The 26,757-nt window shown below is 34.2% G+C and overlaps 1 long non-coding RNA gene across 2 annotated transcripts; it reads right to left on the bottom strand.

Moving 5' to 3' along the window:
- Nucleotides 1–112: 112 nt before the first annotated feature.
- On the bottom strand, nucleotides 113–22,528 carry LOC105475656 (uncharacterized). Of its 2 annotated transcripts, none has more exons than XR_983552.3 (4): nucleotides 22,469–22,528; nucleotides 20,963–21,005; nucleotides 1,800–1,891; nucleotides 113–248 (listed from the first exon to the last, which is right to left on the bottom strand). It is a non-coding gene; the product is annotated as an uncharacterized lncRNA (long non-coding RNA). The 2 variants fall into 2 exon arrangements; XR_011621667.1 differs by lacking the exon at nucleotides 22,469–22,528 and adding an exon at nucleotides 21,975–22,216.
- Nucleotides 22,529–26,757: the final 4,229 nt, after the last annotated feature.

Raw genomic sequence — 26,757 nt, 5'->3', positions numbered from 1 at the left:
AAGGTTTGTTGGCTGTCCCCAGAAGCTAGTAGCAAGGTATGGAACAGATTCTCTCTCAAAGTCCTCGGAAGGAACCCACCCAGTTGATACCTTGATTTCAGACTTCTAGCCACTAAAACTGTGAGGCACACATACCTGCGGTTCTAAGCCATTCGGTCCATAATACTTTGATACTACTACCATAAAAAATATATATGCCTTTGTCTGTCGTAATGTTGACTCGCTGGGATTTTTAGCACAATACTTGTCTATGAGAGAATAAAAATAACTTAATCAAAAATATGTGTATTTCCTTTTCTTTGCAAATAGTGAAGGAAAAAAAGGGATTCTTAACTCTTCAGCACTCACACAAAAAGATTTTTCATCAGTTAGTCATTGCTTACCTAAGAAGTCAAGAATGTTTAACTTCTTTGTAAAAGTTAAACATGAGAACTCTAATTTATTTTCCTGACATAGTTTACGTAATGCATTTTCTACCTGGTTACTTTCTCTAGATGGAGGAGAGCCGAACTGCCCCAGGGGCTCCAGAACTGCTGGTACAGTTATACTTCTGAAGAACTAGGCCCCAAACCAATTTTTCTCAGATTTCCAGATGATAAAACTATTAACGTCATTTTTTTCTTTTCTTTCTTTCTTTTTTTTTTTTTTTGTGAGTCACGATGGATGTCAATTTTCTAACCCTTTTTATTTCTATTTTCTTCCTGCTCTTTCCTGAAATTTTTCACACAGATAATAGCTAGGCTAAGAAAGTCCAGATAATATTCCCCCTGCCTACTGTATGTAGGACAAAAATTGTCATATACTTCTTTAGAGAAAGGGAACATTTGGTATAATTAAATAAGGAATCCAAGGTAATGGAGCATTAAAAATATTTCCCTTTTTAATCTAAATTGCTATCCTAGAAGGAAGAAGATAACATTTTCACAATGCGGATGAGTAACTGCAGTGTTGAAAGTGATATTTATTGCTGTTATTATTGCATTGGCAAAGTGTCTACCTATCACTGAAAATTTTATCTAATTAAACATATTAGCAGTGGTAAGAGAAATCATTTTATTTCAAGTGCCACTTTGCAACTAGAAAAAGAAAAGAGGAAAAACTACAAAACTACAAATGATGTGGCTGAATTCAAATCGTGGTTCCTAGGTCCTTCTGCTTTTTGATGACTATATTTTACTAAAGATTTTTACCCTGAATTTTCCTACAATAAAGAATAATGGCATAAAATTTGGCACAAGCTATTGCTACTGAATTGGCTTAGTTTATGTTGTGGATAATGCATTGCCTCTTTTCAGGATGAAACATACTCATTTCTCCAGGTGTTGGTAATGTTGGTCACTAAGGGCTCTCAGCTGAGGTCCTGTGCTAGAATTGTGTCATCCACAGTCACACCCCTTTGCGCCACACCCCTTGTCTAATGACTGGTTGATAAAGGAGTATCAGGGCCAAAGCTTTATGCCTTAGAGTAGGACAAGTCCAAAAATCCATGCCAGCTCCAGAGCTCCCCATGATATTGGCAAGGCCTTTGTTGTGACTGCATCAAAGTTCAATATCTCCTGTATCCTGTGTCCTTTACTGCCTGACTGGTGTTCATCCTAGGAATGCTCCCCTCCTTTAAATCTTAGAATGTCAACCAGTTTCTCAAATAACCAAATTTGTAAGGCTTATAAATTCTATATATATAAGACTAACAGTGAAGGCTACTGGTTTTTTTTAGTGTACACATACACATGTTACATACAATCAGGACCCTCCAAAGATGTCCACATTCAAATCCTCAGAACCTTTGAACACATTACCTTCCATGTCAAAAGGGACTTTGCAGATGTGTTGAAGAATTTTGAAATGGACACTGGATTAGCCAGGTGAGTCCAGCGTAATCACAAAGGACCTTAAAAGTAGAGAAAGAAGCAGAATAGAGTCAAGAAAATAATGTGATCGTGGAAATGAAGTCAGAGTGATGAAATGTGGGAAGAACTCAGCCCACTTTTGCTAGCTTTGAAGACAAGAGAGGGCCACAAACTGAGGAATGCAGGCAGCCTCTAGAAACTGAACAAAAAAACCAAAATCTCCCTGAGAGCCTCTAGAAAGAAAGGCAGCTCGCTTGCACTTTGATTTTAGGATTTCTAAGCTTCGGAAGTGTAAGATAACAAATTTGTGTTGTTTTAAGCCACCAAATTTGTGATATATTGTTACAGCCACAGTAGAAAACTAATAGCATATTATTTCCTGTATATTTTTCCAAGGACTTGATAGCATGGTTAATCCTGATATATGGCTTTATGAGGATGATAATAATGACTCTAATATACAATGGTGAATGATGGATGTCTGCCTGACACAGAAGTTCTCAAATTAATCGTTTGTATTATTTAACTTAATCTATGTAAATGCTGTGAGGTAGTTACCATTACCTCATCTTGTGATGAGAAAATTGGGTTCAGGAAATGCATAAAACTTGTCTACAGTTCACATAACTAATGGACAGCAGATTGAAACAGGCTGTCTCATTTCATGTCCTGCACACTCTTCGTTTTTTCCATCTCATACTTCATTCTCAAAGTATGGGGCCAGCCTCAGGCCAATGGCCTCCTCCTTATTTAATTTAACATATGTAATCTATAAATGGGTCTATATTTCAACGTGAGATAGCATTTAAGAATTTTTTGGTAATTTTTTCTTGACAATCAATAACTTGTAATTTTCCCTCATTTGAATTTTATTTGACTTGTCCTCAAAATCTGATTTCAAGTAAATATGGTAAGGAGTATAGTATAAAGGTTTGTCACCATAATGCCACTATTAGAAAGCAAAAACCACCTCATTACCTTAGTGACCAAGCAATAGAATAATGGTTTTGTCCTTAGACCAATCAAAATGTTTGAAACAAGTTGTTATATCACGATTTATTAATAAGGTACTAACTTTCAACAGTCTTTCTAAAAGTTAGAGCAATGGTCCATAAGGAAAAAAACTCTAAAGAGAAGTATCCTGAAATAGGCAAGAACTTATTTAGGGCACAATTTCTCAACCTTGGCATGATTAACATTCTAAATTCAGTAATTCTGCACTGGGGAAGGGGAATAGGCTGTCCTGTGCATTATGGGATGTTTAGAGGAAGCCCTGGCCTCTATGCCAGGGATTAAATGCCAGTGACACACTCCTCATTTGTGACAACCAAAAATTTCTCCTGGCATTCCCAAATGCCTTGTGTGTGTGTGTGTGTGTGTGTGTGTGTGTGTGTGTGTGTTTGATTATGGGTGGGAGGAGGGATGGTAATCATCCTGGTGTGGAAGCACTGACTCAAGGTAACGATATCTATGTATTTGCTAAACCTTCTAAGCTCATTTTTCGTCGTCTTCTTTGTCTTTTTTTTTTTCCTGTGTATGGGCCATTTTATATACATGTTTCCTTCATTGGATAAAGAAATTTGAATTAAAAATACACTTTATATGCTTAAGTTAAGTTCTACATTTTAAATATGACAAAAATATTGTACCCTATCCCAAAGTGAAATATACACCAAAAAAATTCCACTGAATTTATACATCCAACAGAAGAGTGATTTCTATAAACTATTTGCCTACATGACTTTCTGCATGTTCAACTGTGTAAGCTGTATATTAAAATCAGTTTCATCACTTTATGATCATTAACATAGGTAACTTAGTCTGCATGGGATGCTGAACTTGCTGTGAATTAACCCTTCACTCACTGCCTGCCACATTTTGGTGATCACATTTTGTTCTCTGCCACTTCCTGCTTAGAGTATGATCTACAGTCAGCTAGACCATATCTAGATGTAGTTTGAGATATAACCATAGGTTCAGAACACCCTGGTATAAAGGTAACATTATTAAGGGGTCTCATGTCATGGTCACTGTAGTCCTTTGGATCTTGGTTTAAATCCCAGCATTGTCATTTTGTCATTTACTAGCTATGTGTCCATTAGGTCAGTTACCCAAATTCTCTGAGCCTTCTTTTTTCATATATCAAATTGGAGAAATATCTATCTTACAGAGTTGTTGTGAGTATTAAATTACATCAAATTCTTTCACAGTGTCCAGCACAGAACAGGTACGTAATAAAGGTTATTTTATCATCACAACGTAGCTTAATGGTTAATTCCACAAATGTTTTGTGACTCCCTACTGTACCAGGAATTGTTTGCTCAAGTTTCTTAATCATCACATAAAAATATAACTGAAATTGGTCTTCAAGATTAGAGAACCCCAGTTCAGGTCAATACCTATTGCTGTGTCCATAATTAAAACTTAATGTTAATTAAATATATTAATTAATTAACAAATGGCTTTGATAATTTTTATTCTTATTTTTAAATGTATTTTTATATTGATTGGAAGCCATATGAAAACACCTTGCATCAGCCAAAAAACACATGAACCACACAGAGAGTGTTTGATGAAATCAGCATTTTCTTTACAGCCCCTGAAAAGATGTGATTGGGGCAGACTTCATTGCAAAAGGAGAAAAAAGCTTTACAACATTTGAGGTTGCGATTAAAATATGTATTTTTTTGTCCTTAGGTTATTTGAGTAGAACAACTTATACATATTCATTGTTTCATTAGAAAGCACATTGTTGCTCAGAGACATAACAGATATATTTGCAGTGAAATGATTCTATGTAGTTTCTCTTACAAATTTTGCCAGCACCGCATGGAAGAACACCAAAGGATTTACTATTTTTATAAATCCATTCACCTAACTTTCAAAGACATTTTTCTAAACATCAATTAAAATTGTTTTTATTACTTTTATTTCTTCTTGAAATGCTTATAAAGTCATCAAAGGGACAGTTGTCAAAATGTAAGGCAAATATGAAGTACAGCTATAAAAGCTCAATAAATCAAATGCTAAGAAAACATTTTTCTCAATCAAAATATTTGAAGAAATAAAAGGAAAGGCTTAGGAACTATTTTGTGAAATCTAATGGAAATGAATAAATATATTTGAGTATAAATATTTTAACAGATTCATTTATTTCATTTACAAAGAGAGAAACTAGTAAAATCAAACGTATAAGATGAAGAAAAGAGAAAATAGGAAATGTTTTCATTGATTTTTTTTGTCTTATGATGGTTAAATTCTATATTCTTAACAGAGAACAGGATCATCATTATGTCTGAACATGTCTAAAATAATTCTTTAGGTCTTTGAGAGGATTATAAAGCCAATTTTGAAAACTTGAACCATTAAGACTAATGTGAAATTATTCACAAAGTATTAAGATTGCCAAAGGAGCTTTCAAAACAGGTTAGTAGAAACGTCTCATTTTATATAAAAGGAAATTGAGGTCTGAGGAGATGTGCTATAATCCAGTTTATGAGTCAGCCCAAATTAGAAGACTCAATATTTAATTGTCTAACCTTGTTTTTTGACCTCTTGGGTGTATCCAGTGTTATTACCATCTCACTTAACAGGCTTAGTGGAAAATGATTTTTGACTATTTTCTAAGATCAAGTCCATATTCAAAAAGAATTTGCTTCTAAAGTTTTTCCAGGAATATGCCCCAAACTTTGAAAGTAAATAACAGTGATAAAATATTGCCATGTCAAGTTAGTATTGTCTAGATAGCACTGCCTAATGAAAGCATTTTCTAATAGATACATAGAAAAACTAAAAACAAACAGGTAAATAAGTGTTAATAATTTATTTTATTTAACTCATCAAACATTTAATAATTTCAACATGTAATAAGTGTTTAAAATTCTTAGCTTATATTTCATATTCTTATTTTCTTACTTAGTCTTCAAAATCTAGTGTGAATTTTATACTTACAGCACATTTCAGTTTGAACTAGACACATTTCAAGAGTTCACGAGCCAGTTGGGGCTTGTGGCCACCATATTGGACAGGGAATATCTAGAGTGACAATCATTACTCAAATTCTGCATTAAAATTAAATTTCTTGAGTTTAATTATAAACGTGGACAATTGTTGAATAAATATTCAGTTGATAATTTTAGATTCCTAAAATATTGGAAACTTACTCTGTTCTTATTTTCTGAATTTCATATTACATGTCTATTGGATTTCCCATGTCGATGTTTTTCTTTTTTTTTATTTCTTCACCCTTTTCTGCTCCATTCTGGGAGAATTCCTCTAAATGCTCTTCTAATTCATTGGTTAATTTTCCATTGTATCTTATCATATGTTAAAGTTTCCTATTTTACATTTAAATTTGATAATTTGGTTTTTCAATTGAGGCACTATTTGTTGATCCCAGAATATTCTCCTTGATAGATTCCATTTCCCCTTGAATCTGATATTATGGATTATATATTATTAATCTTCTCCCTTTGGATTTATTTCATTTTATCCTCAGAATAAGTTTTCCTTCTTTGTATTATTTAACCATTACATGGTTAAATATTATATTTATTATATTGGTATATAATATATATGTATTATATTATGCAACATATTATATTAATATTATATTGGTAATGTATATCAAAATGCTGTGGCAAAAATGTGGAATGCATGTATGGGTTAGTTAACATTAGTCCACACCCCAGGCACAGGTCGTCAGTCACTGAAGCAACGAAATTCCTTAATCAGCAAAGGTTTTCAAATAACGTTATTTAAATATACACCAGAGGGATCATTAACATAAGAATTGTTGGAATTTATTTGGTGAATTTTTGAAGCACTTAAGATATATGGTCTACCAAAATGATTGTATGGTCAACACATCTCTGGCATGAACAATATGCAAATAACCAGTATTCGCAGGAGCTGAACATCCTTGGAGCAACACATGACATCTAGAACTCTACATGGTCTACATATAGAACTCTACATGGTCTACATATAGAACTCTACATCTACATGGTCCAAGGTCTGTGTCAAGGAGGACTGTGTAATTAAAGCTAATTACAAAGCAAGCTGATTCTACTGTCAGATATGTTTGCGTTTACCTTTGAGTGATTTAGCAGTCAAGGTCCTAGTTAGTATGCATTCATCCCCAAATGTGCAAAACATGTTGTATGATTGTTTTTATTATTGTCTTCCTATTAATAAATGTTTGTTCATTTGGCAGATTTGGTCCAAACCTGCTTTTCTTTTAGCATCCTGGCAACCAAGTGCCATGCAAGATACACTGAACTCAAATCTACAGAGACTATCAATTGTTGAACAGCAAGTTCAGATCAGTTGAATATGATAGAGAGGTTCAGTCTTTTTTCCTATTTTCTTTTCATAATTAATTTAATTGACAAATAATTGTATATGTTTACAGAGTATGATGTGATGTTTAGATATATGTATATATTATAGAAACATTAAATTAAGCAAATTAACATATCCATTACCTCACTGCCTTATCAATTTTTTATAGTGACAATGTTTAAAATCTATTCTGTTAGCAACTTTGTAATATAAAATGCATTATTAACTATGTTCACCATTCTGTACAAAATATTACTAACACTTATTCCTCCTAAGTAAAAATGTGTACCCTTTGACCAACTTCACACCTTTCCTCATGCCCCAGGCCTCAGGTAATCATCATTCTACTCCATGTTTCTATGAGATAGACTTTTATAGATTCCAAATATAAGTGAGATTATGTAGTATATGCCTTTCTGAGCCTGGCTTATTTTACTTAGCATAATGTCCTCCAGGTTCATCCACGTTGTCTCAAATGGCAGATTTTTCCTCTTTTTAAAGATTGTATAGTATTCCAGTATGTGTGTGTGTGTGTGTGTGTGTATATATATGATGAAATATATATATATCACATTTTATTTATTCATTTATGGACAGAAACTTAGGTTACATCCATATCTTGGCTACTGTGGATGATGCTGAAATAAACATGAGAGTTTAGATATCTCTTCAACATACTGATTTGAATTTCTCTGGATATATACCTAGAAATAAAATATCAAGATTATGTGGTAATTCTATCTTTTTGGTCTTTTGAGGAGCCTCTATACTGTTTTCCATAATGGCCGTATTAACTTCCCATAAGCAGTTTACCAGGGTTCTTTCTTCTTGACATCCTAGTCAATACTTGTCATCTTTCATTTTTTTAATAATAGCCATTCTAACAGACATGAGGGGATACCTCACTTGGATTTTAGTTTGCATTTCCATGATGATTAAAGATTTTGAGCATTTTTTCATTTATCTGCTGGTCATTCCTAGGTCTTCTTTTGAAAAATGTCTGTTCAGGTCTTTTCCCCATTTTTAAAGAAATCATAATCCTATGACCTATTCAAGAAATCATAATCCTATGATCTATTCAAGAAATCATAATCCAGACCAATGTCATGCAGCTTTCTTGTTATATTTTTTTTCTAGTAGCTTCATAGTTTCAGGCCATATGCTTAGGTCATTAATTCATTTTGAGTTAATTTTTGCATGTGGTGTGTGAGAGTTCCAATTTCTTTCTTCTGCATGTGAATATCCAGTTTTCCCAACCGCATTTATTGAAGAAATTATCCTTCCATTGTGTTTTCTTGGCTCCTTTTGCTCTTCTTCTTCTTCCTTATTTTTTATTTATTTATTTTTGTTTGAGATGGAGTTTCACTCTTGTCATCCAGGCTGGAGTGCAATGGCACTATCTTGGCTCACCGCAACCTCCGCCACCCGGGTTCAAGCGATTCTCCTGCCTCAGCCTCCCGAGTAGCTGGGATTACAGGCATGCGCCACCATGCCTGGCTGATTTTTTGTATTTTTAGTAGAGATGGGGTTTCTCCATGTTGGTCAGGCTGGTCTCGAACTTCCTTTTGCTCTTCTAATAATCTCTCTGAAAACTATCACATGATCTCACTGAATGCCCACTGTACAGCATTTTTTCAAAGAATATTTTAGGTATGCATTATAATAATATGAGAACCTCTCAATTACATAATCACCAAAAGATTTGTCAGAGAAAGAAAACTGAATTTATCACCTCATGTCTATGATTTCATTTTTTAAAGTCTTAAAATGTGTATTTCATATGCATGAAAACTAACCTGACATGTTTTTATTTATTTGATACAGACTGTTCTATTTCTAAGTCTGTACATTATCATAAAATTTAATCATTTTCCTTTGTGATGATCTTATAATAAGGAGGCTACATAATTGTATGAGTAATAGATTGAAAATAACTGGGAGTCTCTGAAAACATGTTAAATATCCTGGAACCCTAAATATCCTGGAGAACGCTGGACTCATATTCTAAATGAAACAAAAACAAGATATGGTGCTTTTTTAAATTCAAAATATTTGAAGCAGTTTCTTTGACAGAAAGAAGAATTGTTTGAAAGCCATTTTTTTAGATTGTAGAAACAGGAGCAAAAGTCTGTAGTTCAGGTAGAATGAATATGGATGTCAAAAAGGCATCCATCAGGAGGAAAATTCTGAATCCTGATAGTTCTCACTTCCAATTATATCAACAGATACAGTATTTTAAAAAATGCTGCAGTAAAATCCAAGCTCTGTCGTCATCTGACAGTTTTTCATCTGCTGCTTTGTTTCTTTTTTTATTTAGCAAATTAGTCTTTATAGCATATGTACATATATACGGTATTATATATATAGTGTAAAATTCTTGCATTTATGTCATAAGAGATTTTCCTCATCTGTGGTATAACATATTGTTATATGTGATCAGCTAATTTCTGCTTGAATCTTTTTCATGTGACAAAGCAGTACATTTAAAATCAAACTTGTCACTGTTAACTTTTCAAATATCAACTTCAGAATAAGCCTGAAATATTACTACTATTGGTAAAACCACCTAAAGGGTGATGAATTTTTATTATATATAAAAATAATGCAGAAATAGGTCAACCAGTCTCATGAATACTTCATCCTAGCAAACTAAAGGAATAATCATAAGGATAAAACTCAGCAGAAGATAGGGAGACATTCTGCCTTTAAGCTAAGTATGTGATTATTGTGGCACTATAGATTTACAAAGCATATGCCGTCATTTCATTTGTAGGTATATATGTCAATGTATTCAAATTCAGTGATCAAGACATTTTATTGAAATGTTTTCTACCTTTGAATTTAGATCAGATGCACAAATGTAAAAGAAAAAAATTACACAAGAATTTATTTTTAAAAAAACAAGCTTATAAAAGTGAAAAGAAAGTTTACGCCTTTCTTGCATCTTTCCTCATCCACAGATATGCAGTGTTAATACAATGAGAGTTACTACATAAAACTATAGCATGGTGACACCAGAAAACCATTAATTAGTTAAGAAGAGTTAATTATGTTTAATATTTCATTTTCCTCACTATGACAAGGCAATAAAATACGTGATATATATAATTTTAATCTCAAGGTTTGAAACCAAAGAATTAGCATGGAATTAACCAACAAAATTAAACTAAGTACTTCACTCAATTGAAGTTTAAAATGGCATTGGACTTTGAGTCTAATTTATTATCATTTAGGTTTATTTTGTTAAATTATATGAAGATAACCACATGAATGCAAATAAATTTCCAACCAAACTTTTGTTTAAAAAAAAAAAAAACCATATAGGCTTATAGCTGATGAGCACAATAAAATATTTTTTCTCTTAACTTTTTCTATTTTATCTAGCCTGATCATCTATTTGAGGAGCAGCTCTTGAAAAGCTATTCAATAATAAGTAGAATGTCCCTTTTGAAAAGGCACAGTCTTTAGGATTTAGGAATGTGGTCCTGAGGATTAGAGAGAATTTACTTAGAGAGGAAATTACATAGTGATTAAAGCACAGTGCTTTAACAAATTATATCAGGGATTTTACAGAAGGATTCTATTTAATTCCTTAAATACTACACAGTTAAAGCTTAAAGTATGATGTTACCAAAGAGATTATACTATTAAAAATAACGGTGAAACCCAGTTAACAGTATGAGAGGATTACATTGATATTGTCAAGGGTGGCCAGATTGTTCAATATTATTAAAGCCAATGGTAAATGAAATAGAAAAAAAAGCAAAAGGAATAATCTTATCTAGCATAACTAGAAAATATTGTATTTTCAATACCCAAGTTATGGAATTTAGACACATGTGCATGTGTGCAGACATGATAAATATATACTGGTTGAGTATCCCTATCCAAAAGGCTTGGGACCAGAAATGTTTCAGATTTCAGATTTTTTTGTATTTTGGACTATTTGCATATAGGTAATGAGATATCTTTGGGGTGGGGCCCAAGTCTAAACATAAAATTCGAGTTACAGATACACATTATACACATAGCTTCAGGGTAATTCTATAGAATGTTGTTAATAATATTGTGCACCCATCACATGAGGTCAAGTGTAGAATTTTCCACTTGTAATGTCACTTTGGCACTCAAAACGTTTGAGATTTTGGAGCATTTCATATTTTCAGTTTACAAGTTAGGTCTGCTCAAATTTTATGTTATTTTAGTAACTCATTCACAGAGACTAGTTATTAATAAATGATGCCTACAACTTGTCACTAGTTCTAGCATTAGTAACCCATGGACTTGCGAATTTTTATCTTGATGCAGAGAGGAATATTTCCCAGGAGAAAAAATGTGTAAATTAAAGTTCCTTCTAGTTCAAAAATTTTATAAACCAATAAACTGGAATTTGGATGCGGTAGTAATCCAGATTGAAGATAAACCCAAACCTTCTCAACAAGTAAGTATTTTAATCTAGGAACCAGCCTAAACAAATGTTTACCTTTATATCCAAGACCTTACAACAGACTATTAATAGAAAATAAACAATGTACAATGAATGCACTTAAAAATTAGATTACAAGGAGCACAAAATTGTGTTTTGCTTATTGGAGTAGCTTTTTTGAAATTATCAGGTAACACATGAAAGCATTTTTTGTTAAAAATTTTTGTTTTGTTTTGTTTTGTTTTGAGACAGAGTCTCACTCTGTCTCCCAGGCTGGAGTGTAGTGGGGCGATCTCGGCTCACTGCAACCTCTGCCTCAGGGGTCACTCCATTCTCCTGGCTTAGCCTCCCAAGTAGCTGGGACTACAGCCACCCGCCACCACGCCCGGCTAATTTTTTGTATTTTTAGTAGAGACAGGGTTTCACCGCATTACCCAGGATGGTCTCAATCTCCTGACCTCGTGATCCACCCACCTCGGCCTCCTAAAGTGCTGGGATTACAGGCATGAGCCACCGCGCCCAGCCGTAAATTTTTTAAATAATAAAAAAGTTTGATATTCTACGGGGAACACACTCAACTGAACCTGTTAATATCCTCCTCTCTTATTGTCTCCATTGAAAAATCATCTCTATAATTGCAGGGCTAGTCATTCATAAGATATAAATATATGATATATAATATATTTTTATTTATTACCAATGTGTAACTTAGAAAAAAGAGATTTTTGACTCTTTGAAGTAGTAGAATATTTTTTAAAGTAATGGGAATTTCCATACATACCAGCAACTTAACTCAGCTTTGTTTTACATGCCTACAACTGGGAGAGTTCTGGACAAGAATGTGGGTGAGCAGGCTACCTATTTTCATTTCCATTAAGATTGATTAAAGAATCATATTTATGAGTAACAATTTTTTAGATTTTCCTTTTATTCTGTTTTCCTTGGTCGTAGGGGCTTAATGATATTTATTTACATCAAAAATGTAGCTACAATTCTTGTTTCTCATTAACCAAGAGAACCAACACAACTTTTCAAAACTAAGCTGGCAGTTCAAATACAAGGAAGTTAAACAACATACTTCTGAATGACCAATAGGCCAACTAAGAAATTAAGAAAAAAGTTTTAACATTTCTTGAAACAAATGAAAATGGCAACCCAACATACAGAATATGTGGGATCCAGCAAAAGGTGTACTAAAAGGGAAGTTTTATAGCAATAACTGTCTACATCCAAAAACAGAAAAACTTAAAATAAATAACCTAATGATGAACCTCAAGGAACTAGGAAAACAAGAAAAACCCAAATAACTAGAAAGAAATGATAAATATCAAAACAGAAATAACTGGAAATGAGAGGAAAAACCACAAAAGATCAACAAAACAAAAAGTTGAATTTTTCGAAAACATAAATAGAATTGACAAATCTTTAGCCACACTAAGAAAAAAAAAAACAAAAAACAAAATCAGAGGTGAAAAAGGAATCATTACAACTGATACCACAGAAATACAAAGAATCATTACTGACTGCTATGAAAAACTATATGCCAACAAATTGGAAAGCACATAAGAAATGAATAATTATTGGACATATAAAATCTGAAAAAAACTGAACCATGAAGAAATTAAAAAGCCCGAAGTGACCAATAATAAGTAAAGAAATTGAAGCAGTAAAATAATAATAATAATAATACTCCATCAGAGAAAAACCCAGGACCTGACTGACTGCTGAAGTCTACTAAAAATTTAAAGAATTAATACCAATTTTACTCAAACTATTTGAAAAAACTGAAGAGAAGGGAATATTTCCAACCAAAGTATTTGAAGCTAGCATTACCCCAATACCAAAACCAAATAAGGACACAACAACAAAAGAAAAATAGCTATAGGCCAATATCCATGATAAACACAGATGTAAAAATCTTCAACAAATACTAGTAAACCGAATTCAGCAACGCAATAAACAGATCATTCACCATGATCAAGTGGAATTAATCGCAGAGATGCAAGGATGTTTCCACATATGCAAATCAATAAATATGACATATCACATCAACAGAATCAAGGACAAAAATGTGATCATTTTAATCAATGATGAAACAGTGTGCAATAAAATTCAAAATCCCTTTGTGATAAAAACTCTTAACAAACTGGGTACAGAAGGAATATATCTCAACATGATAAAGGCCATATATAACAAACTCACAGCTGTTATACTGAATGGTAAAATGATGAAAACTTTTCCACTAAGATCTAGAACAAGACAAGTATGCACACTTTCCGCCGGGTGCAGTGGCTCATGACTGTAATCCCAGCACTTTGGGAGGCCAAGGCATGCGGATCACTTGAGGTTGGGAGTTTGAAACCACCCTGACCAACATGGAGAAACCCAGTCTCTACTAAAAATACAAAATTACCCGGGTGTGGTGGCACATGCCTGTAATCCCAGTTACTTGGGAGGCTGAGGCAGGAGAATTGCTTGAACCCGGGAGGTGGAAGTTGCAGTGAGCCGAGGTGGCACATTGTACTCCAGCCTGAGCAACAAGAGTGAAACTCCATCTCGAAGAAGAAGAAGAAGAAGAAGAAAAGACCAGTATGCACACTTTCACCACGTCTATTCAACATACCACTGGAAGTTCTTTCCATAGCAATTACAAAAGAGAAATAAATGAAGGAGATCAAAATTGGAAAGGATGGGAATAAATGGAACTTGTTTGTAGACAACATGATCTTATGTTTAGGAAAACCCAAAGACTGATGCAAAAAACTCTTAGAACTAATAAAAGAATTCAGTAAAGTGCAGGATACAAAATAAACATACAGCAAACATCAGCAGGATTTTTATATGCTAACAGTGATCAATCTAAAGAAATCAAAAAAGCAATATTATTTATAATAGCTACAAAAAACACCCAGGAATAAATTTAACAAAAGAAGTGAAAGATCTCTACAAGGAGAAGTATAAAACACTAACAAAATAAATTGATGAGAACCTCCCCCAAATGGAAAAATATCTCATGCTTATGAATTGAAAGAATTAATATTGTTAAAATGTCTATATTATGTAAACAAGCTTCAATGCAATCTCCATCAAAATACCAGTGCCATTCTTGACAGAAATAAAAAAAAACAATCCTAAAATTCATATAGAAGCAGGAAAGACCCCAAATAGCTAAAATAACCCAAAGCAAAAGCAGCAAACCTGGAGGCATCACACTACCTGATTTGAAATTATACTACAAAGCTATAGTAACCAAAACAGCATGACACTAGCATAAAAACAGACACATGGAGGAATGGAACAGAGCCCAGAACCCGGAAATAAATCCGTACACTTACAGCCACCTCATTTTTGACAAAGCACCAAGAACACGCATAAATAAATAGAAAGTCTCTGTTTTTTAATTTTTTTTGAGACAGAGTTTTACTCTTATCATCCAGGCTGGAGTGCATGGCATGATCTCTGCTAACTGCAACCTCTGCCTCCCGGGTTCAAGTGATTCTCCTGCTGCAGCCTCCTGAGTAGCTGGGATTGCTGTCACCACACCTGACAAATTTTTGTATTTTTAGTAGAGATGGGATTTCACCATGTTGGCCAGGATGGTTTCGAACTCCTGACCTCAGGTGATCTGCCCACCTTGGCTTTCCAAAGGGCTGGGATTACAGGCATGAGCCAACATGCCCAGCCAGGAAGTCTCTTTAATAAATACTGCTTTGAAAACTGTATATCCCTATGCAGAAGAATAAAATTATATCTCCGTCTTTCAACATATGCAAAAATCAACTCAAAATGGATTAAAGACTTAAATGTAAGACTGGAAACTATGAAACTAGTCAATAAAAACATTGAAGAAATGCTACAGAACATTGATCTGGCCAAAGGTTTTTTTTGGGTAAGACTTCAAAAGCACAGACACCCAAAGCAAAAATTTAAAAATGGTATTACACCAAGCTAAAAAGCTTCTGCTCACAAAGGAAACAATCGACAAAGTGAAGACAGAACCCACAGAATGGGAAAAAACATTTGCAAAGTATTCATCTAACAAGGTATTAATACCCATAGATTAAATAAGGAATTCAAACAACCCAATAGCAAAATAGTAATAATAATATGATCCAAAAATGGGGAAAAGATCAGAATTGACATTTCTCAAACGGAGACTTACAAATGGCCAACAAATATAGAAAAAAAAAAAAAAAAAAAGACTCAACATCACTGATCATCAGGGAAATGCAACTAAAAACCACAATGGGATATCATTGTACTTCAGTTAGAGTGGTATTATAAACAGATTAAAAAATCACAAATGGTGACAAGTATGAGGAGGAAAGGGAACACTCGTACAACTACTGGTGGGAATTTACAGCCATTATGGAAAACAGTATGGAAGTTCCTCAAAAAACTAAAAATTGAGCTACCTTATGACCCAGCAATCACAACGCATATGTCCAAAAGAGAGGAAATTGGTATATTGAAGAGAAATCTGCACTCCCATACGTATCACAGCACTATTCACAAGTCAATATATAGAATCAACTAAGTGTCCACCAGCAAAAGAATAAATAAAATGTGGTGTATATATATATACACACACACGCGCACACACACACACACACATATATATACACACACACAGCTGAAGTTATATATATACACACACAGAACTGTACATATATATATATAACTTCAGCTGTGTGTATATATATATACACACACACAGAACTGTATATATAGATATATATACACACAGAACTATATATATAGAACCATATATATATACAGAACTGTATATATGTGTGTATATATACAGAACTGTCTATATATACAGAATTGAATTGAATTTTTTTCAGAGTTGAATACCATTGACTTTTTTTCAGAGTTGAATATTATTCAGCCACAAAAGAATAAAATCCTGTAATTTGTAGCAACATGAATGGAACTGGTGGTCATAATATTAAGTGAAATCAACCAGTTACAGAACGAAAAACACTGAATGTTCTTACTCATATGTGGAAGCTAAAAAGTGGATTTTTTTTTCTTTTTTTTTTTTTTTTGAGATGAAGTTTTGCTTTTGTCATCCAGGCTGGAGTGCAATGGCGCAATCTCGGCTCACTGCAAACTCCACCTCCCAGGTTCAAGCGATTGTCCTGCCTCAGCCTTCCAAGTAGCTGGGATTACAGGCACACACCACCACACCAGGCTAATTTTTGTATTTTTAGCAGAGATGGGGTTTCACTATGTTGGCCAGGCTGACCTCGAACTCCTAACCTCAGGTGATCCACCTGCCTTCACCTCCCAAAGTGCTGGGTTTACAGGCGTGAGCCACTATGCCCAGCCTAAAAAGCAGATCTTATGAAGGTAGAGAATAGAATGGAGGTGATACGGTTTGAATTTGTGTCCCCACCCAAATCTCATATCGAATTGTAATTCTCAATATTGGAGGAGGGGCCTGGTGGGAGGTGATTGGATCATGGGGTTGGATTTCCCCCTTGCTGTTCTTGTGATACTGAGTTCTCAGGATATTTGGTTGTTTTCAAAGTGTGTAACACTTCCCTCTTCACTCTCTCTTCCTCCTGCTCCGGCCATGTATGATGTGCCTGCTTCCCCTTCTGCCATGATTTTAAGTTTCCTAAGGCCTCCCCAGTCATGTTTCCTGTACAGCCTGTGGAACCATAAGCCAGTTAAACCTCTTTTCTTTATAAAATACTGAGTCTCCGGTATTTCTTTATAACAGTATGAGAATAGACTAATACAGAGGGTAACCAGAGGCTGGGAAGTGGGGACAAAGAGGGGTTTGTTAAGGGGCACAAAAATACAGTTAGATACGAGGAATAAGTTCTAGTAATCAACAGCAAAATATGGATATTGTAGTTATCAGTAATTTATCATATATCTTAAAATAGCTAGAATAGAAGATTTGTAATGTTCCCAACATGAACACAGGATAAATGAGGTGATGGATACCCTGATTATCCTGATTGGATTATTACACATTGTATACATGTGTCAAAATATCACATGTATCTCCAAAACATGTATACATTTTTTATGTGTGTATTATATATACATACATATATGTATTTATATATACACATACATATATATGTACATATATACAGGCATGTGTAAATATTCTACTCTTCCTGAAAAGAAAGAGCTGGAGGAATCTTGTTTCACCCAAGATCATAGTAATGACAGCTTCCTAAGAACAGAGGACATTACTGATCTCAGCTTGGCTTGTGTTTGAGAATATTCTATGTATTGCTTATAACACTTCAAATCCAATAAAAACAACTCATCTTGGAGGTGTAAAAATTTAGTTAAATATGGTGAACTACATCTGACTCCATTATTACAATTCATGCCTGTCTTCAGCTTTAATACAATCAATGAGAACAGGAATATTTCGCTTATCTTCAACATCTTCATACTGTCAGATAACTCCAATGTTAACATAGGTAACTCTACTTTTCCTCTTAAACCCAGTTGATTCATCCATTGGATATTTGTACATTTAACCAATATCAACTGTATATTCCATAAGACCAACACTCTACCAAATCGAAACACCCAAAAGTAAACACATTAATTCCTACGTACTCCTTCTCTATCTCACACCTATATTCCATTAATATACTTTTTCTTATCAGTCATAAAATATCTGTTAAAGAAGTGTTAATTGTCCATCTAATAATCATTTATCCTTCTTGTTTAATAATCCAATTCCAAATAGTCTGTTTAGAGTGGCAAAATATTCAGAAAAAATTAAATATTTCCCAGCCAACACTGCTGCTAGGTGTGACCACGTTACTAAGTTCTGACAAATAGGTGTATGTGCTTGTTGTTAGGTGGGAATTTAGTCAACCTTATGAAAAGGAGAGAAAAGACTGGGCCCTTTTACTTCTGGCTCCCTGCCTTGTATATGGAAATAAAAGTTGAGCTACAGCAACTATCTTGGACAATAAAAATTGTCCAAGAAAAAAACATACGGTGGAGCAAAGTGATCGAAGGAGCTTGTGTCTCTGTTGACATTGCGTTGCCATTATCGAGGCCTAGAATACTTACCTTCATACTTGGATCATCAGAGAGAGAAATCAAGCACTACTTATTTTCGTCATTGTTATTTCTGGTGTCTGTTACTAGCAATAGAAGAGAATTCCTTACATAAACCAAGTCCTCAAGAGTCTCTCTAGACTCTCTCCCCTATATAACCAACCCCCATAGCCAATTAATCTCTAAGTCTTGTCAGTTTAATTTCTTATATTGATTTCAAGTTTTATCCTTTCTCTCCACCCCCACTCTCATTGCTTTAGTTCAAACACTCATCACCTGTCACCATACCATTACAGCGGATCTAACTCTGCTCCCATCGTGCTTCCCTAGGATATGTCATCCACACTGCTGCCAGAGCATTCTCTCTGAAATGATTATCTGATCATCATCCTCTCTTCTTCTCCACAAGCTGAAACACCTTCAGTGACTGATTTCAAACTAGGAATATTTTTTAGGGTGGCAAAAATATGAATCTTGGGTATTAGCTTTCTATCTGGCCTTATGATATAGAAATATCAAAACACTGGTATCTAAATACACCTTCTATGCCTTGTCAATGCCTCTTATTTTTGGGAATGCCTCATTTCAGATTGTTGGCTGTAAAACTCTTAATCACCATAAAACTCTTAAATTTCTCCTTGAAGATTTTATGACTCCCTGACTTTTGAAACATTCTTCACTCTATAACATTCATTATATGCAATTCTTTGTTGTATATTATACTGTAACATTATTATTTATATGCATCTCTATTTCCTTTTCAAAACCATAGGCAACCAGAAGGTAGACAGAATGTATTATTCATTTTTATACCTCAAATTCCTGTCTCAGTGCCTGAGGAATATACAGGGCACTCAGGAAGTATTTGAGGAATTTGGATTGTAGTGTGGCTTCTCTCTGGGATACTGTTAGTCAACCAGCCCTTAAGGGATGGTGATGTCATGGATCATTCTAATTAAAGCCAAAATCATTCAGGATTATAATCATCTATGTTAAATGACCTTTTGAAATTATCTTGTGCTAAGCTACCGTCATGGTTGGGCTGATCAGAGAGGGCAAGGGTCTTGGAAGATTCAAAGATAAGCAAAACAAATGGTGGTAGAATAATGTAAAGACCATTTTGGTAATGTGAGTTATAGCCAGCAACATCAACTCACCTTTGCAAGAAAATAAAACAATATGATAATGAATTAATATTTTGCTAAAATTCTTCTCTTTTTATCAAGTTTTATTACACAGAATTTATATTCAGTCCTGTATTTATAAACTTCATTTCCATATGCTTCAGTTGTGGTTATCATTTAATTCAGACCCAAGCAATAGATTTTTAGTTCTATTTTTAAAGTTCAGCAAATATAGCTTCTCAGTACTTAATATGACTAGATGTCTTAGATCTTTAGAAAAAATTTCAAATAGGTTTTTCTACTGTTTTGAAATATTTGCAGTCTCCTTTCCAGATACATTTATGATTTTAAGAGAAACAGTTTAACTACATTAGATAAAATTTTTGGCATTCATCTTCGGTATGTAGTGACTAGTAGAGAATCAATCATTTTCTCCTAATACTTTACCTGTTAGAATTTAGTATTTTATTTCCCCCATCCTAATCTATGATAATCAATACCAGATGAGCCCAATTTTAAGAACAGCCCATTATTTTCATAGTACTACTTGTATCCTCTATGTATACTAAATAAGGAGGCCAAAAATCTCAATTTGGAAGCTTATTCAACAAATCAACTTGATGGCTGGTCTATTTGTTACTCTGCTTTTGCAGATATACTGCTCTGACTAAACTCAGATGTAGGTAAAGTAAACTACAACACTATGTTTTTCAGCTTCAGGGACTCCGGCCTATTCAAATACTTCTTTTGTAAATAAAATAATTTTTAAAAAGTCTTTAGAGATATATCTTTTAAAATCTGTGATAGAATTTCTTTTCTACCTGACTTATTATTGGCCTCATTAAAATTACTGGTACAGAAAAGCAATTCCAGTTTAGTTCCAAAAGAAAATAACATGTAAAGACACAGGAGTGAGAGGATTAAAAAATATTTTGAAACTACTTTTTAAATCATATGCCATTGTATTGTCCCTTGCTGAATTTTAGGTAACTTTCCAAAGATTACAGAACAAGTATGTATTGGAGATAGGTCTCATTCCTGGGTTGGCTGGCTCTGAAGTTGTACATTAAACATATTTTCCTGCAATGTCTCCCGTGGATATTAGATTAATATTTGACAAAGCATGTTCAATTAGATTCAAAATGACTCAACAAAATTTGAGAACCTACCATGATCCAGTTCCAAGATGCCTGAGGCTGTAGAGCTCACATTCTGATAGGGGAAACAATGAACAATAAACATAATAAACAAGTTATCCATTGTATTGGAAGATTATATCTGCTATGGGAGAAAAATTGCAGGTATAGAGGATGTTGGAATATTTGTGAATTGATTGTTTTTGAATTGTTTTAGATTTGTTAGCTTGTACCCCCCATGGGAAACAACTTTATACCTACAAAATGGTGATTTTATCCAGCTTATATTGATAATATAAAGTGAAATCCTACAGTCTTCACTCATTTCCAAAATTACTTAGGTCATTATGTGTTTTTTTCCAAATGGTTATTTTATCAGATTGTTTGAACATTAAATTTAACCTGTTTGCAATCCAAAACAGTTACCTGAAGTTTGCTGTTTTGTGTGCATGTGTGTGTTTACTTTTATTGTATATTTGTTTTTCTAAACGCTTTGGCACAATTTTCTGGGGGCGTTCAGACTGCCATAATATAAGTCAGGAGAGGGCGTTTTCTTTGTGCTGCCAATTCTGATCATTTAAATTTCGGTTTGTTTGGGTTGTGACTTTTTTGTTTTTGAAGTCTGAGTTCTTTATTTGTAACAATTGTACTTTTATTTTTCTATATCTTCTAACGCCAGAATTTTCGTTTTCTCCCCCCTCCCCACCACCGCTTCTACATTCACAGTTGAACCATATTATTAGGAACGGCGCCTTGATGAAAAAGATCAGGATAGGAGCTCTGACCATTTGTCAGTGTTTTCCCTAAAGTAATAAAAATAAAATAAAATAAAAAAACCTAAAGAACGTCTTTCCTCTTTTTTTTTTTTTTTTTTTTTTTAATCTCTTGTGCTGCATCAGTAGACAGAACTTTGGTTAGTTTCATGAAATGCAATCTCTAACCCCTTGTTTTCTGGGAAAAAGGAACTGCAATGACTTGAAGTTGAGAATGTAGACACCGCCTCACTCACCCACACTCATTCTCAGACTGTACAGAAATCCCTTACCCTCCTTCTAGCTGGCAGGCATACAGTACCATGTGGCAAAGATACAGAGAAGGTAGGCTTGAGACTCAGGCTCCATCTTTCTCCTCAGTAGCAAAGGTCAGGCTGCCTTTTACAACAAAGCACCACAGCTGACACAACCCCTCCTCCTCTCCCAAGCCAGTCATTCCACTTGGCAACGGCCAGAAGACAGAAAATCTACTTCTAGCCTTTCCCGGGAAGAAACAGCTTTCTTTCTTTCTTTTTTTCTTTTCTTTCTTTCTTTTTTTTTTTTAAATAAGTAACGCCATTGTTTTTCTCTTTTCCAAGATGGCCGGTGTTCTGGTTTTCTACGAAGTCGGTGCTTGCTTAGCTCACTAACACCGCTGCTGTTGGCGGCTGCAGCTGCTGCTGTGGCAGAATTTTCAGTGTGGTGTGTTTTCAAGCCTCACTCACTTATCCTCTCATTCGCAAACATTCAGCATCCGTGCACACTCCTCACTTATATTTTAGCTCACCTCTTCAGTGAGATTGTGTTCTTAATTGTGATGTGATTAGATCTTTTATTACAGTCTGCATTCCATCCTGGATCCCGTGAATTCCTAAATAATTTTAATTAGAAACAACAAAAATAGATGGATCAGCCTGGGCAACATAGCGAGACCTATCTCTACAAAAAAAAAAAAAAAAATTAAAAATTAGCCAGGTGTGGTGGCACATGCCTGTAGTCTTAGCTACTCAAGAGGCTGAAGTGAGCAGATTGCTTAAGCCCAGGTGTTCAAGGTTACAGTTAGCTATGATTGTGCCACTGCACTTTAGCCTGGGTGACAGAGTGAGTGCCCATCTCTAAAATAAATAAATAATTTTAAAATAATAAAGTAAAATAGAATTATATACATTAAGGTATGATCTTGGTGCTGTAAAGTTGTATGAGTTTTGAAAAATGCACAATTTCATATATCAACCACTACAGTATAATACCAAATACTTTTACCACCCCTAATCCCCCATGTTTCACATATTAAACCCTAAGCCCCTCCTGCAGAACTTCGGACAATCACTGTTCTTTCTACTGTCTGTCTCTACAGTGTTGCTTTTTCCAAAATGTCACAAAGTCGGAACCATATAGTATATAGTCTTTTCTAATTGGGTTCTTTAACTTCGAATGTACATTTAAGGTTCATCTATGTCATTTGTGACTTCATGGGTGTGATGATTAATCTTACGTGTTTACTTGACTGGGCCGGGGGTATCCAGATATTTGGTCAAACATTGTTTTAGATTTTAAGATGATATTAACATTTAAATAGGCAGACTGTGTAAATCAGATTTCCCTCCCTAATGTGAGTGGCTCTCATGCAATCAGCTGAAGGCCTAAATAGAACTACAAGTCTGACTCTCTTATCAGTAAGAGGGAACTCCTCCTGCCTATAGTAAAAAAAAAAAAAAAAAAAAAAAAATCAGTGCAAATAGCTGGAATGACAAAAACTGAATTGATCACCAAAAATCTTCATTAATGAAATGAAATTGTGTTAGTCAGATTGTGATGAGGCATATGATACCATGGTCCCCACATGTATAATGTGAGAATTTGCTGAAGCCTCAAGCCCAAGCATCCAAGTCCAAAACTTGGAGTGTTCAGGAAACCTTCCCTCTGAGGTCTGGCGGCTATCTCATTAAGAAGATTTTAATTTATTCTGCTCATGTGAATACCATTCACCAGCTCTTCCTAAATTAGATGTTACCGGTTTCCTTAGTGCAGCAGAACTATTGTGCTCAGCAGAAAGAAGGAAATGCAAATATGTGAAGTCCAGAAACTAATTTTCAGTCTTGTCAAACTCCCAAGTGAGTGGTAACCATTTCTACACCTGGATGTCATTTAATTCATGTTGTTCTTTAGGCCAAAATGAAATCAGAGCTTAACGTGGACAGTCAAGATTCAGCAGCCACCTGGGATAAAATTGCTGAAATTCTTTCACATAAGAAAAAACAAAAACAATCAAATAAAAACTGCCTATGGCCTTTGCTCTACTGCCAATACTTTTAACTCAGTAGGAAGAGGTAGTTTCTACCACTAAGATACTCTTCATTAAAATGAAAAGAAAATTAAATAACTACCTTATGAATTTGATCAGTGTAGGCATAGAATATTCTAACTGAATAACACCTTCAATGGCAGGGCAGAAACATTGTCCTTAATGTGTGTTTATTACCAACATTTACCTGGAAAAAAATAGAATGTATATAAATGAGTATATTTTCCAGTTTTTCTCTCTCATTCTCTAAATGATGGTGTTCTCAATCAGGGGAAAAACTAGGTCTGGGGAAATATAAGAATCCTAAAAGTAAATATAGCCTGTTCTTTATGTTCAATAAAGTACATTCAAATTAAACAATTATAATTTTGGGGAAAAAAAACTGTCGCTTTTTTAAATGCAGTAATGCTCAATAAAACATACCCTATCCCCTTTACAGGAGGATACATCAAAATCTCCTGGGGGAGAAGCATAATATTTTTAGATTATAATAATATGCAGACAAGGGTTTAAAAACATCTAAAATGTTTTACTGTAAAATGGGGCTATTTCTAAATGGCACTTCTTTTTGTAATTAGATATATTACATTTTATGTGTTTTACAAGGACCTTCAAACTCTTCAAAGAACTATGGCCTAAATATTACCATAAACATTGCTCAAACCATTCAAAAATTTTCATCTTCAAAAATCTAATGAAACTGACAAGCAGGATAAGAATGTACACCACTTTCGTTTACATTCCTATACCTATAGCCTATATTTGTATAACTGTGCAAAGCCATTGGATCTAGCCGCACAGCCTACTATATATTAAGCCAATCGTGTTTTAAAGTAGTGGTTTATTAAGAAACTAAAAACCCCATAAAAATGCAAACTCCTGGGCCTTAACCCGAGAAATTCAGATTCATCTAGTTATTTTAGAAAATTCTGAGGTAATTTATGGGAAACCATGCATTTTGATAAACATTACATTAACGAATGGAAATCTGCTTCCATGAAGGAAAGCTAGAAGAGCATCCCAGAGGCTCTGAGGACATTTTTAAATAAAATCTAAAGTAGCTTTGGGCTATGACACCAACAGTTTAATAAGTGCATAGTCTTCCCAGTTAATAAACTTCAAGGTAAAGTTTTCTTGAATTCTTGAATTGTAAGTTCATCTTTCTATGAAACCCACTGTGCCATCACTTATGGTATAGTCTAGGGCATACTATTTCTGGCCTCTTTCTTCACTGACAGAAACCTTCTGGACAGCGATATATTATCCCATGCATAGACTACTGTCTTCTGTGCATGGGATGATATTCCTGGTCTCCTGTGATTTTTGCTACCTGCCCTCTTCCTGCATTCTTGCATTCTTCCCCAGCTCCACATTATTTGGAGTTTCCCAGATAGTAGCACATTTTGACTGCCTACCATCCATTGAATAACAAGCTGGGGAGCTGCTCAATAGCAGTCCCTAAGTGCCTGCCACCTTCCTGAGTAGAACACATTGCCTGGAGGAAAAGAAAAAAAAAAAGAATAGTTCCAGTAATTCTGTCAGTTAATCATTTGCATTAGGTGTAGACAAACTTTTGACACTTAAGATTGTAAAATATTAAACATGTTGTAGCTTTCTCTGGAAGCCTCTAGGATGATTAACATGAAATTCTACTGGAAGTCCAAGGGAGAAATTTTGAGTTTCTGAGAGTCGTGTTGTTTCTGCTTGTTTCCTTTTGCCAACTGGGAATGATTATCCCCATCTGGATTATTCTTGTTTCTCTCCAAAGGCCAAATGTCTTTGGGTTCCTTAGTTCGAGTGTAAAGGATGGGGGAGAAGGCAGGAGACAAAGGAATGCAGATTCTTCACTCCATACTGTTATCAGACATTCTCATTTAAGATTAAAAACTGTGTAGTACTCAGTCTAAAATATAAACAGTCCTGCATTCAAATTGGAAAAAAAGTTTATAGTTATTAATATACATTTTTTGACAAGTGCAACTTATCACTTAAATTACATTATTACTGAATTCAACAAAGTTGTAATCTTAAATAGATTTTTAATACTTCTCCCAAGAATATTAAGTCTATGGCCATTAATAATATGTGTGTATTTTGTTTACAAAGAAAATGAACATGGATCTTTATTTCCAGATGTGTTTAGAATACCAACATTGGTATATTAACGAAAGGTTATATCAGCTTATCCCTTTCCTTAGTTTAAAAATAAAGCTTTTATTTTAAAACATTTTACAGAGTTTTTCAGTTATCTACACATTTGAATTATTTCTAGCATTCTTTCTTCTAATTAACATACTCCTGAAAACAATTTTGATAATATTTATAGTTTTTATGCACTACTTCCAGAGCATTGATTCCTAACTAGGGTAATTCATATGCAAAAACCACTTGGGTTTAGATTAAAGTAAATCAGACACATACAGCACGCTGTTTGTTCTGAAACATTTTAAAATAAATTACTATGTGAACAACTTAACACATTCTAAGAATATCAGCTAAATTTAAATTCTAGAACAACAGTTATTTGAAATTTAAAAATTTATGTGTCACCACAGGCATCCCACAGCAACTCAAATGCAACATGTCCCAAACCAGTCATTCCTGTGATCCCATTTTCAGTGAAAAAACCATGGACTATAACCGTGCATTATATTTCATTCCTTTTGCTCCTTCACCCATCACAATATCAATTTCCAAAATCCATGAATTCTAACTACTAAACATCATGAGCATCCATTCCCCTTTTTCATTCTCAAAGACGCACTCCTATT

The sequence above is a fragment of the Macaca nemestrina genome, chromosome 4, assembly GCF_043159975.1.
Source record: "Macaca nemestrina isolate mMacNem1 chromosome 4, mMacNem.hap1, whole genome shotgun sequence".
NCBI lineage: Eukaryota > Metazoa > Chordata > Mammalia > Primates > Cercopithecidae > Macaca > Macaca nemestrina.
This window is presented reverse-complemented; position numbering and strand designations above follow the sequence as displayed.